The sequence below is a fragment of the Dromiciops gliroides genome, chromosome 2, assembly GCF_019393635.1.
Source record: "Dromiciops gliroides isolate mDroGli1 chromosome 2, mDroGli1.pri, whole genome shotgun sequence".
Lineage (NCBI taxonomy): Eukaryota > Metazoa > Chordata > Mammalia > Microbiotheria > Microbiotheriidae > Dromiciops > Dromiciops gliroides.
In genome coordinates this window covers 414,872,205-414,884,201 of record NC_057862.1, presented here as the reverse complement: position 1 = coordinate 414,884,201, position 11,997 = coordinate 414,872,205, and positions in this window count along the sequence as shown.

Genomic DNA, 11,997 nt, shown 5'->3' with positions numbered 1-11,997 from the left:
TACCTAAACCAGGGAAAGCAAAAATCTGAGAAAGAATATTATAAACCAATTTCCTTAGCACATATTGATGAAAAAATTTTAAATAAAATACAAGCGAAGAAAATACAGCAATATATCACAAAGATCATACATTATAACCAGGTGGGATTTATTCCAGAAATATAGGGTTGGTTCAATATTAGGAAAACTATCGGTATAATTGACCATATCAATAACAAAACAACAAAAATCATATCATTCTATATATAAAAAGCTTTTGACAAAATTCAGAACATATTCCCATGAAAAATACTAGAAAGCATAGGAATCAATGGAGCCTTTCTTAAAATAAATATTATTTATCAAAAACCATCAGTAAACATTATCTATAATGGGGATAAGGCAGAAGCCTCCTCAATAAGATCAAGGATGAAGCAAGGATGCCCATATATATCAACACTATTATTCAATACTGTACTAGAAATGCTAGCTGTAGTAAAAAAGAAATTGAAGAAACTAGAATAAGCAATGAGAAAACAAAACTATCACACTTTGCAGATGATATGATGGGATAGTTAAAGAACCCTAGAGAACCACCTAAAAAACTAGTTGAAACAACAACTTTAGCAAAGTTGTAGGATACAAAATAAATCCACATAAACCATTAGCATTTCTATATATTATCAACAAAGCCTAGCAGCAAGACATAGAAAGAGAAATTCATTTAAAGTAATTGTAGACAATATAAAATACTTGGGGAGTCTATCTGCCAAGACAAACCCAGGAACCATATAAACACAATTACAAAACACTTTTCACACAAATAAAGTCAGATCTTAACATTTGGGAAAATATTAATTGTTCAAGGGTAGGTTGAGCCAATATAATAAAATATGATAGTTCTACCTAAATTAATTTAATTTACCTATTTAGTGTCATACCAAACTACCAGAACTTTTTTTTAAAGAGCTAGAAAAACAGCAACAAAATTCATCTGGAATAACAAAAGATCAAGAATATCAAGGCAATGAATGAAAAAAAATCTGGGGGCAGCTAGGTGGTGCAGTGGATAGAGCACTGGCTCTGGAGTCAGGAGTACCTGAGTTCAAATTCGGCCTCAGACACTTAACATTTACTAGCTGTGTGACCCTGGGCAAGTCACTTAACCCCAATTGCCTCACTAAAAAAAAAAAAAGAAGAAGAAGAAGAAAAACACTCTGGTACTAGCTAAGAAATTGAGTGGTGGATCAGTGAAATAGCCCATTACAGTATCTGTCATTACAGAAAAACATCTAGAACATACAGCTAGAAAGGACCTTCATAGATCATCTAGTTCAGCCCCTTCATTTTATAAATGGGGAAACTGAGGCCTGTCCCATGGGTTCTAATGACTTTTATCCTAAGCCACCCAATTTGTAGGCACCACCTGCTGCTATCTGACAACATTCATATAGTACTTGAACGTTTACAAAGCTCTTTATGCACGTTATCTTTGAACCTCATGACAATCCTGTGAAGTGTAGGTGCTGTAGGCATCAGTGTTCTTATTTTACAGATGGAAATGGAGGTCCATGAAGGATTAGGTATACAATACACATTAGCAAATAATCATAGTAATATAGTGTTTGATAAATTCAATGATACAAGTTTTGGGGCTAAGAATTCATCATTTGACAAAATTTCTGGGAAAACTGGAAAGGAGTTTGTCAAAAACTAGATATAGAACAACATTTCACACTGTACACCAAGATAAGGTCAAAACAGGTGCATGACTTACACATAAAGTGTAATATCATAAGTAAATTAGGGGAACATGAAAAAATGTACCTGTCAGATCCATGGATAAAGGAAGAATTTATGACCAAATAAGAGATAGAGTATTATGGGACATAAAATTAGTACATTAAGTTTAAAAAATTTTGCATAAACAAAGCCAGTACAGCCAAGATTAGATGGAAAGCAGAAAACTGGGAGAAAAAATTTTTACAGCAAGTTTCTCTAATAAAGGCCTCATTTCTCAAATATTTAGAGAACTGAGTCAAATTTATAAAAATATGTCATTCTCCAATTGATAGTCAAAGGATATGAACAAGCAGTTTTCAGAAGAAGAAATCCAAGCTATCTATAGTTATATGAAAAAATGGTCTAAATCCCTACTGATTAGAGAAATGCCAATTAAAACAATTCTGCTCTACTCCCTCACATTTATCAGATTGACTATCATAACAGAAAATGACAAATGTTGAAGGAAATGTGAAAAAATCAGGGCACTAATGTACTGTTAGTGGACATGTAAACTGATCCAACCATTCTGGAAAGCAATTTGGAATTATACCCAAGGAACTATAAAACTATATATACCCTTTGACACAGCAATATCACTACTAGGTCTGTATTCCAAGGAGATCAAAGAGAAGGGAAAAGGACTGGTTTGTACAAAAATATTCATGGCAGCTCTTTTAGTGGTAAGAAATTGGAAACCGAGGGGATGTCCATCAAGTGGGGAATGGCTGAACAAGTTGTAGTATATGATCATAATGTAATATTATTGTGGTGCAAGAAATTACAAACAGGGTGATTTCAGAAAAACCTAGAAAGACTTACATGAACTGATGCAAACTGAAGTGAGCTCATTGTACACAGTAACAGCAATACTGTGCAATGGTCAACTGTGAATGACTTAGTTATTCTTAGCAATACATTGATTCAAGTCAATTCCTAAGGATTTATGATGAAAAGTGCCAACCACATCTAGAAAAAGAACTGATGGAGTCTGAATGTAGATTATAGCACACTTTTTAAAAAACTTTATTTTTCTTGTGTTTTTTTTTAGGGGGACAGGGTCTTTGTTTTGTATTGAAATGTGAGTAATATGGTAATATGATTGCATAATTGCACATGAATACTCCATGTTAAACTGCTTGCCATCTCAGGGAGGTAAGGAAATAAACTGAAACTCAAAATTTTAAAAAATGAATGTTAAAAATTGGATTTATATGTAATTTGAAAAAAGAAAAAATATAGACTGCAAAAAAGAGAAAAGTATAGTGTTCTGGATTAGGGAGATGATAATTTCACTTTTCCCTCATAGGAACATATCTGGAATATTGTGTTACTTCTGGACACCACCCTTAACTATGTATTTTATAAGTTCAAGGGTATCCAGAGGAATATATATGGAATGATAAATCAAGATCATTATAAAATCACAAAATCTAGGAGTTGGATGGGGCCTCAATTTCCATTTAGTCCAACCTAGGGCCCAAAAGAATTTCTTCTCCAGGCTGCCCAACAAGCAGCCATCAAGTCTTTGTTTGAAAACCTCTAGTGAGGGGAAACCTACTAGTTTGTTTAATGTGCAATTAAGTAAAACATTACCATATTAGTAATTTTGTACAAGAAAACTTGAATAAAAGAAAAAAATAGCATGCTTCAGTCTGTGTTCCATCAATATCAGTTCTTTCTTTGGAGGTGGATAGTATGCTTTATCATTAGTCCTTTGGGACTGTCTTGGATCATTGTATTGCTGAGAATAGTTAAGTAATTCACAGTTCTTCATCAAACAATATTGTTGTCACTGTGCACAATGTTCTCCTGGAAACCTATTACTTCTCAAAGAGACCGTTCTACTTTTGAAGAACTCCCTTATATCACATTTGGATTTGTTTCTTTTGCTACTTCCTTCCCCACTTTGTTTCTGGTTCTGACCTCAAATCAAGCAGAATAAGTCTAATCCTTCTTCCACACAGCAGCCTTTCATATTTTTGTAGATGGCTAATGTGCTTCCTTGTGTCTTCTTTTCCCCCAGGAAAAACATTCCCTATTCCTTCAACTAATCCTTATACTGCTAGGATTTGAGGTCCTGCACTAACTTGGTGTCCATCTTCTGGTCATCTTCCTGCTTATCATTGTCATTCTTTAAAGGTAGTACCCAGAACTAAACACAAGAATTATTTTGTCCCCTTGTGAACAACTCTGGGAAAAGGTTTAATTAGAGATGATATGGAATCAAACTTCAAAATGTGATCTGGGGATAGTTTGGAAGTTTTCTGAATATATACCCTTATCTCCCAATATAGAATAGAATCCTGAGGGTAGATGAGACAGGTCATAGGTTCTAGAATTAGGAGAGATCTTAAAGATCTATTCCAACCTCCTCCCTTTACAGATGAAGAAACTGAGGCCCAGAGAGTTAAAGTGATTTGCAGAGAGTCACATGGATAGTAAGTAGCTAAATTGAATTTTGAACATAAATCCTGTGATTCAAATCAAAACTACACTGTGCTTCTGACAGTCCAAGTTTCTGGAATCCTTTTCTGGTCTAAAGTAGGGACACTACAACTCTCCTCAGTTTCCCATTTCAGCGCTTAACTCTGGTCAAAGGCAGAATGTTCTTGGGGCAGCTAGGTGTCACAGTGGAAAAAGCACCAGCCCTGGATTCAGGAGGACCTGAGTTCAAATGTGGCCTCAGACACTTGACACCTACTAGCTGTGTGACCCTGGGCAAGTCACTTAACCCTCTGCCCTGCAAAAAAAAAAAAAAAAGGATAGAATGTTCTTTTTAATAGAGGCCACACTAGTTCTAGTGTGCCTCAAACTAAGCAAGCCCAATATTCAATCATTGAAATTTGCTATACAAATAAGTCAGGGAGGAGCAGCTAGGTGGAGCTGTGGATAAAGCACTGGCCTTGGATTCAGGAGGACCTGAGTTCAAATCTGGCCTCAGACACCTGACACTTAACTAGCTGTGTGACCCTGGGCAAGTTACTTAACCCTCATTGTCCTGCCCAAAAAACAAAAACAAAAACAAAATAAGTCAGGGGGCATTATCCACTTTGCAGAAATGATTATTATCTCTCCAACAAAGTTCCAATTTTATATACTGTCAGTTAACTCCTGAGTTATTACACAAACTATTAAATCTATCAAAGAAGCTTAAGCAGCTGAAAACTGCATCAGAGAGACTCGTGGGCTAAAGCATCCAAGACCTAGCTTTCTACTTTAAGACATTGTAACAGGACAAATCAATAAACTCCGTTGATGCTTTAATGTCTTCATATCCTTCAGATGCGGGTAGAATGGCTTCCTACCCTGTCCTTTGAAAGCAGAACCATGGGAAAGGAGTTAAAATGAAGCAAGAAAGTTCTATGAGATTATGTTTCAAGTTCTGTCTAATATTGAATCCTTGTGTTTAGAAGTGGTGGGGTTCACAGAATCATTTCATTTTATGGCGGGAAAGGATTTCAAAGATCACTTTGTCCAGTTTCCCGCTTCATATAGGAAGCCCTTCCACCGCCTTTCTAACAATTGGTCACAACAATACTGCTAACAGGGAGTTCCCTGTCTTAAAAAGTAGCACATTTCATTGTGGGATAGTTCTACTATAATGTATGCATTTTCAAGGAGCCAGGATATTTTATTAAGTCCCTACATTAGAGCCAAAGTGCACTGCTTGTTGTTTCTAGAACTTGGAAACCCATATTCCATCTCCATGCTTTTGGATAGGCAGTCCCCATGTGCTTGGAAGGCACTCCTTCTTCAGATTTACCTCCTAGAATACTTAGATTTCTTCAATGTTCACCTCATTTGAAACCTCCTACAGTAAGCTTTTCCTGATCCCTTTACTTGTATTTTCTCCCTTCTAAAATTATATTTTAAGGAGGCAGCTAGGTAGTGCAGTGGATAAAGCACCGGCCCTGGATTCAGGAGGACCTGAGTTCAAATCTGGCCTCAGACACTTGACACTTGCTAGCTGTGTGACCCTGGGCAAGTCACTTAACCCTCATTGCCCAGCAAAAAACAAACAAGCAAACAAAAAACTATATTGTACTTAATTATCTGTTTGAAGGGCAGCTAGGTGACTCAGTGGACAAAATGCCAGGCCTGGAAGCCAAAAGACTCATCTTCCTGAGTTCAAATGTAGTCTCAGACACCTATTAGCTGTATGACCCTGGGCAAGTCACTTAACCCTGTTTGCCTTAGTTTCCTCATCTGTAAAGTGAGCTAGAGAAGGAAATGGCAAACCACTCCAGTGTCTTCACCAAGAAATTCCCAAATGGGGTCACGGAGAGTTGGACAGGATTGAAACGACTGAAAAACAAATTCTCTCCCTTCTCAAATTATTTTGTATTTAGTTGTATGTTTAAATGTTCTAACCCTTGAAAGGAAGGGACTGCTTTTTATTTTATATTTGTTTCCAATGTGCCTAGTACCATTCTTTTCACAATGATGTGAAATAAATGCTTTTCAGATTGAATTCTTTAGTCTTCCTACCCAACTCATTGGTCCTAGTTTTTACCTTTTTATGTTCAACATGAATTCATTCAACCAACACCTATTAAGCATCTACTATGTGCAAAAATATATATATAATTATTAGGTTAATCCATCTTCCATATAATGAGTTATATTGTGTCCCCTGCATCTTTTCTTCTCCAGGTTCAATATTTGCCATTCCTCTTCCTTGCCCCACCATTCTGATCCCATTTCTCTATATAGGCTCCACCTTATTCTTCCCAAAATCCTGTGCTCATAACTGGGCTCAGTACTACAGATGGAATCTGACTAGAGCAGGGGACACTGGAGTTTGCTGACCAGGAGAGGCCTCCTCTTCTGAAGATTCTAAAAACAGAAGTAGTTGGCTTCTTTCTAGACCATAAGTCCCCTGAGAGCAAGAACTAGTGTCTAGTTTCATTTTCATGCCAGTCACAAGCATCCGTCCTAAGACTCTACGCACAGCTAGTATTTAACAAATGTGGGTGACTGATTGATTTATAAGTTGTCTTTCAAGACGGTGTGGAGGTAGCATGATAACATGTATGGCTAGAGCACTGGATTTAGAGTTAGAAGATCTTAGATTGAATCCCATTTCTACTGCTTACTCCCTGTGACTGTCTCAGTTTCCCCATTTGTAAAAAACAAACTAACAAAAAAAAAAACAACAGCATTGAACTACATGAGCTTTAAGATTCCTTCCAGTTCTAAAAACCCATGATCCTATGACTAAATGGCCTTCTACTGCTTCTGGATTATGTGATAATGGCAAATCCTTGGCAACCAACCACCAGAATCAACACATTTTGGCAAAAGTTATGCTAAAAGCCCTGTGGAACAACTCAAAAACGACAAACTGCAAAACAGGAACATTTTATTAGCTGCTCTCATTTGCTCTGCTGTCCAGGTCCTTGAAGGGATTAGTCCTGGATTTATTTGGGAAGAGCCGGACTCTGCCTTTATCATGTGTATATAGGATAATGACGTTATCTGGTTTGGCCCACTTGGGCCCCACTCCATGGGAATTATGTTTCCTTTGATCTCTTCTGTGAGGGCAGTAGAGATGTCCTTACTGAGAATCTTCAAGTCCAAACAAACTAGCTTCAACCTCATGATAAGGAGCCAAAACATCCCAGGAGAAATGAGGCCTTTGGTTTCCCCTCCCCCTTACTTCAAGCAATAAAATATGAAGTCTAAGCCCACTGAGCTTATAGTATTCCCTTTAACACACACACATACACACACACACACACACACACACACACACACACACATCCTTCCCCAGGTTCAGAGCTAACACTTGGCCCTGGCATTGAAGAGTCATCTTGAAATTGCTGAGCCTGACCCTCTCATTTTATAGATGGGGAACCCAGGGGTCCAGAGTCAGTGATTGCCCAACATCATGCAACTGGTTAGCAGGGGGAAAAGGATTAAAACCAAGAACCTCAGGACCTAGATCCCCATATCCAGACCTCTTTCTGTTATACTATGACCTTATAGATAGTGTGATCCAACTACCTTTTCTTTGTCTTTCAGAAAACTAAGGGCTAGAACAAGGAAGTGGCTTGCCCAAAGTCACAAAGAGAAGAACTTCAGTCTTCTGATTCCCAAACCAGTACCCTCTTTACATTACCACACTGCATTCTATAAATGCACACTAAAGATCAAGGTCATAAATCTGGGAATTTGAATGCAGCCATGTGATTAGTGGTAGTCTGTCTTCACCCTGTATAATCAAGGGAAGCAGTGAACCTGGGTCTCAGATCTAAGTGTGTGTGTGTGTGTGTGTGTGTGTGTGTGTGTGTGTGTGTTCTAACCAATATAAATCAGCTAATAAAATCACCCATTAAGAATTATTCGGGGGGCAGCTAGGTGGCACAGTGGATAGAGCACCTCCCCTGGAGTCAGGAGGACCTAAGTTCAAATCCGACCTCAGACACTTGACACTTACTAGCTGTGTGAATCTGGGCAAGTCAATTAACCCCCATAGCCCTGCAAAAAAAAAAAAAGCATTAATAAAAAGTTCTAATATCGCTCAGCTAGCGCTCCTCAGGACGCACCAAGTTGGTTTAGCCTGATCAGTCAAAACACTTGTATTGAATACCAAGATGTGTTGGTCAGAGTGGCTAAGAGCACCAAGGAAAGAAGAAAAGAAAAAAGGGAGAGAAGAAGGAAAGAAAGAAAGGAGCAAGGGAGTATCTACTTTATGCTCAACACTATCCAAAGTACTCTACATATATCTTATTTGATCCTCACAACAACCCTAGGAGGTAGGTTTTATTATTCTCCCCTTTTTAGAGTTGAGGAAACTGAGGCAGACAGAGGTTAAGTGGCTTACCCAGGATAACACAGCTAGTAAGGGTCTGAGGCAATGATATTGGAACTCAGGTCTTCCTGATTAATTCATGGCACCAACCAGCTGCCTCCAAGTGACAAGATCAAAGTACAGGGGAGCCTGTTTGGATTGACCACTCCTGGTAGGGCTTTGAATGGGCAAGAAGCCATGCATGGGTTGAAGCTGAGTATATAGATGAGGGCCTGAGTTAAAAGAATTCAGAAGACAGATCAGGTCCAGAAGAGGTCAAAATGGGGCTCCTTGATGGCAGTTCAGGTAACATTATGAAATCAAAGGAGCTATTTGATCTTGAACAAATTTCTTAACATCTCCAGGTCCCAGTCAACTTTCTAATGCTATTATAAGTTGCAGAACTGTTGTCAGACTATCAGTAGATCATGGTACTAATGAAATCATAGAGTCATAGTTTTCGAGCTAGAAGAGACCTGAAAGACCATCCACTCCAATCCCTTTATATTATAGATGACTGAGGTTGAGAGAAGTTAGGCAGTAGGAAAGAAGCATTTATTAAGTATGAGCCAGGCACTGTGCATATTCCCAAGCACTGGGAATACAAGTAAAAGAAAACAAGAAAGACAGTCCCTGCCCTCAGGATGCTTACATCCTAATGAAGAAATATGATATATAAAAAGGAGCTAAAGGGGGAGGCGAAGAAAGTCAAGGGGGAGTCAAGAAAGCCTGAGCTTATAGGGCTCATCACTTAATCTGTGAGCCTCAATTTACTCATCTGTAAAACAGGAGTAATAACAGCTATAGTACTTATATAAGTATATGTTGTTGTTACCTCCTTTGCTTGCTTAGGACTACCACACTGATAAATTTCCCAGTAAAAAGCCTTGAGAGTGTCAAGGGATTGAGAAACTGACTGACATTAGTGTCCAACAGAATATAAACTCTCTGAGATCAAGGTCTGTGTTAATTTTGTTTTTGTACAACCAGTGCCTAGCACACCGCTTAGTATATAGCAGGTGCCATTAAAACATTATAATATAATAATCCTAATTAATAATAGGGCAGCTAGGTGGCACAGTGGATAGAACATCGGGTCTAGAGGCAGGAAGACTCATCTTCCTGAATTCAAAACTGGCCACACTTACTAGCCATGTGATCTTGAACAAATCACTGAACCCTGTTTGCCTCTGTTTCCTCATATGTAAAATGAGCTGGAGAAAGTACCTTTGCCAAGAAACCATCAAAGGGGATAATGAAGGGTCGGACACCACTGAAAAACAACTGAACAGCAAATTAATAATAATAAAAAAAACCCTAGCATTTATATCTCACTTAAATGTTTGCAAAACACCTAATAGGCTATCTCATTTGTAAACTTCACCACCCTTTCCTCCCCTCTCTCTAAGGTAGGGGTTACTATTGCCCCCATTTTCCAGATGAGAAACTGAAGCTGAAAGAGATGACTTGCCTAGCATCACATAGCTAGGAAAGAAATGCTGGGATAAGAATTTCCATTTCTTCAGACCCAGTTCCTATCCCCCTTCACCAGGCTCACCAGTGGCACTTACACACACTCAGTCTGTGAGCTGAGGTCTGGAGATACTGCAAGACATTTCCTCTTCCCGAGTTTGGGGGACGGTAGGGGGCCATCCACAGTCCCTGTCCCTTCATCCCAGGCAGATAATGAGTGAGTGCCCATGTGGTCTGTTACACAACACTAACCTCTTATTTCACTGTCTGCAGTTATTTTCAGTAACTATAATATGAACATCATCTCAATTAACAGAGTACCTTCAGGGCTTTCCTCCACCAACCATTCCAGCACGATTGTCCACACTGTCATCAGCACCTAATCAACTGATGATGGCTGAAAATGAGGAAGGCCAATCCCAATAAATCCAAGGGATGGTAATTTTTCTCTTTTAATGTCCTTCTCCCTCCTTCTTCCTTCTTCCTACGGCACAAAGCACTAAATTAATGTCACCGCGGTTATTACAGTAGCACGGCTATGGCGAGTATTCGAGCTACGATCCTGGAATATTTTACCTCAGCATTTATTTGTCCATAAAATAAAACAGGATTTATTGCCGTACTCTCCAGTTTGAGGACTGCATGGACAGCAGCTGTGACAACTCCTTATCTCTGCTACAGGTAGAGATATAGGGATGTTCCTAGGAACTAAAGAGAAACAAGGATCTTAGGAGTCAATCAATGGGACTCACTCTGAGTCTGTTTTTATATTGTTGGCATTATAGTGTAGGAGAGTCCACCTAAAAAGTGAACTTTTCAAGTAGACATTTCAACCAATTCACCGAGCATTTCCTAAATACCCACTGTGTTCTCAGAGCATTGAACTCAGCATTGTGAGAGGTGTGATGGTGGTTGTTTTGTTGTTGTTCTTGTTATTGTGTCATTTCAGTTGTGTTTGACTCTTCATGACCCCATTTGGGGTTTTCTTGGCAAAGATCCTGGAGTGGTTTGCCATTTCCTTCTCCAGCTCATTTTATAGATGAGGAAGTGAGGCAAACAGGCTCAAGTGACTTGCTCAGGGTCACACAGTTAGGAAATGTCTAAGACTGGATTTGAACCAAGGAACAGGAGTCTTCCTAACTGCAGGCCCAGAATTCTATCCACTGCACCACCTAGCTACCCTAGTGTGAGAGGGTAGACTGTAAAAGGAAACATTCCACATGTTATACCATATGATATGGTGGAAAGAGGGCTAGACAGAGTGAAAGGATCCCAGCTCAAACCCTGGCTTTGCTACCTCCTACCCATGACACTTAGGGTAAGTCACTTAACTTCTCTAGCTATTGATTTTCTTATTTATAAAATGAAAGAATTAGCAAGAGGCAACATGAACATTCTGGGTAGTACTGGAGTTAGAGCATGGACCACCTGAGTTTAAATTCTGCCTTACACTCCTACTAGCTAGCTGTGTGACCCTGGGCTAGTCCCATAACTTCTTTGTGCTTCACTTTCCTTTCTTGTAAAATGAGGGGTATGGGGGGTAGATTCAAAGGGCTCTAAGGTCCCTTCCAGCTCAGAACTTATGATCCAATGAAGTTGATGGCTTCTAAGAGGTCTTTTCTACCTCAAAAATCTATGATCCTAAAATCCTACAATTAAGTGGATATTGCAGCTTCAACTCTGGTCCTCAAGTCAAGCTTTGTAGGGGCACTCACTAAAGGAACATGACAGGGAGAGGGCATCACACAAATAGCCCTATTATGGATTTCTTACATTCATGGATCACACCAGGCTGAAACAGGAACAAAGGCATGGAGCTGAGAGATACCTGCATCTATGCATTAAGGATAGGCTATTAGGTTATATGGAAAGGCACATAGAATTGTCTTTATTGTTTCAAGCAATCTGATTATATTGAAAAGATATTAAGAAAGGAACTTCAAAAAAACAAAACAAGATTCTTCCTA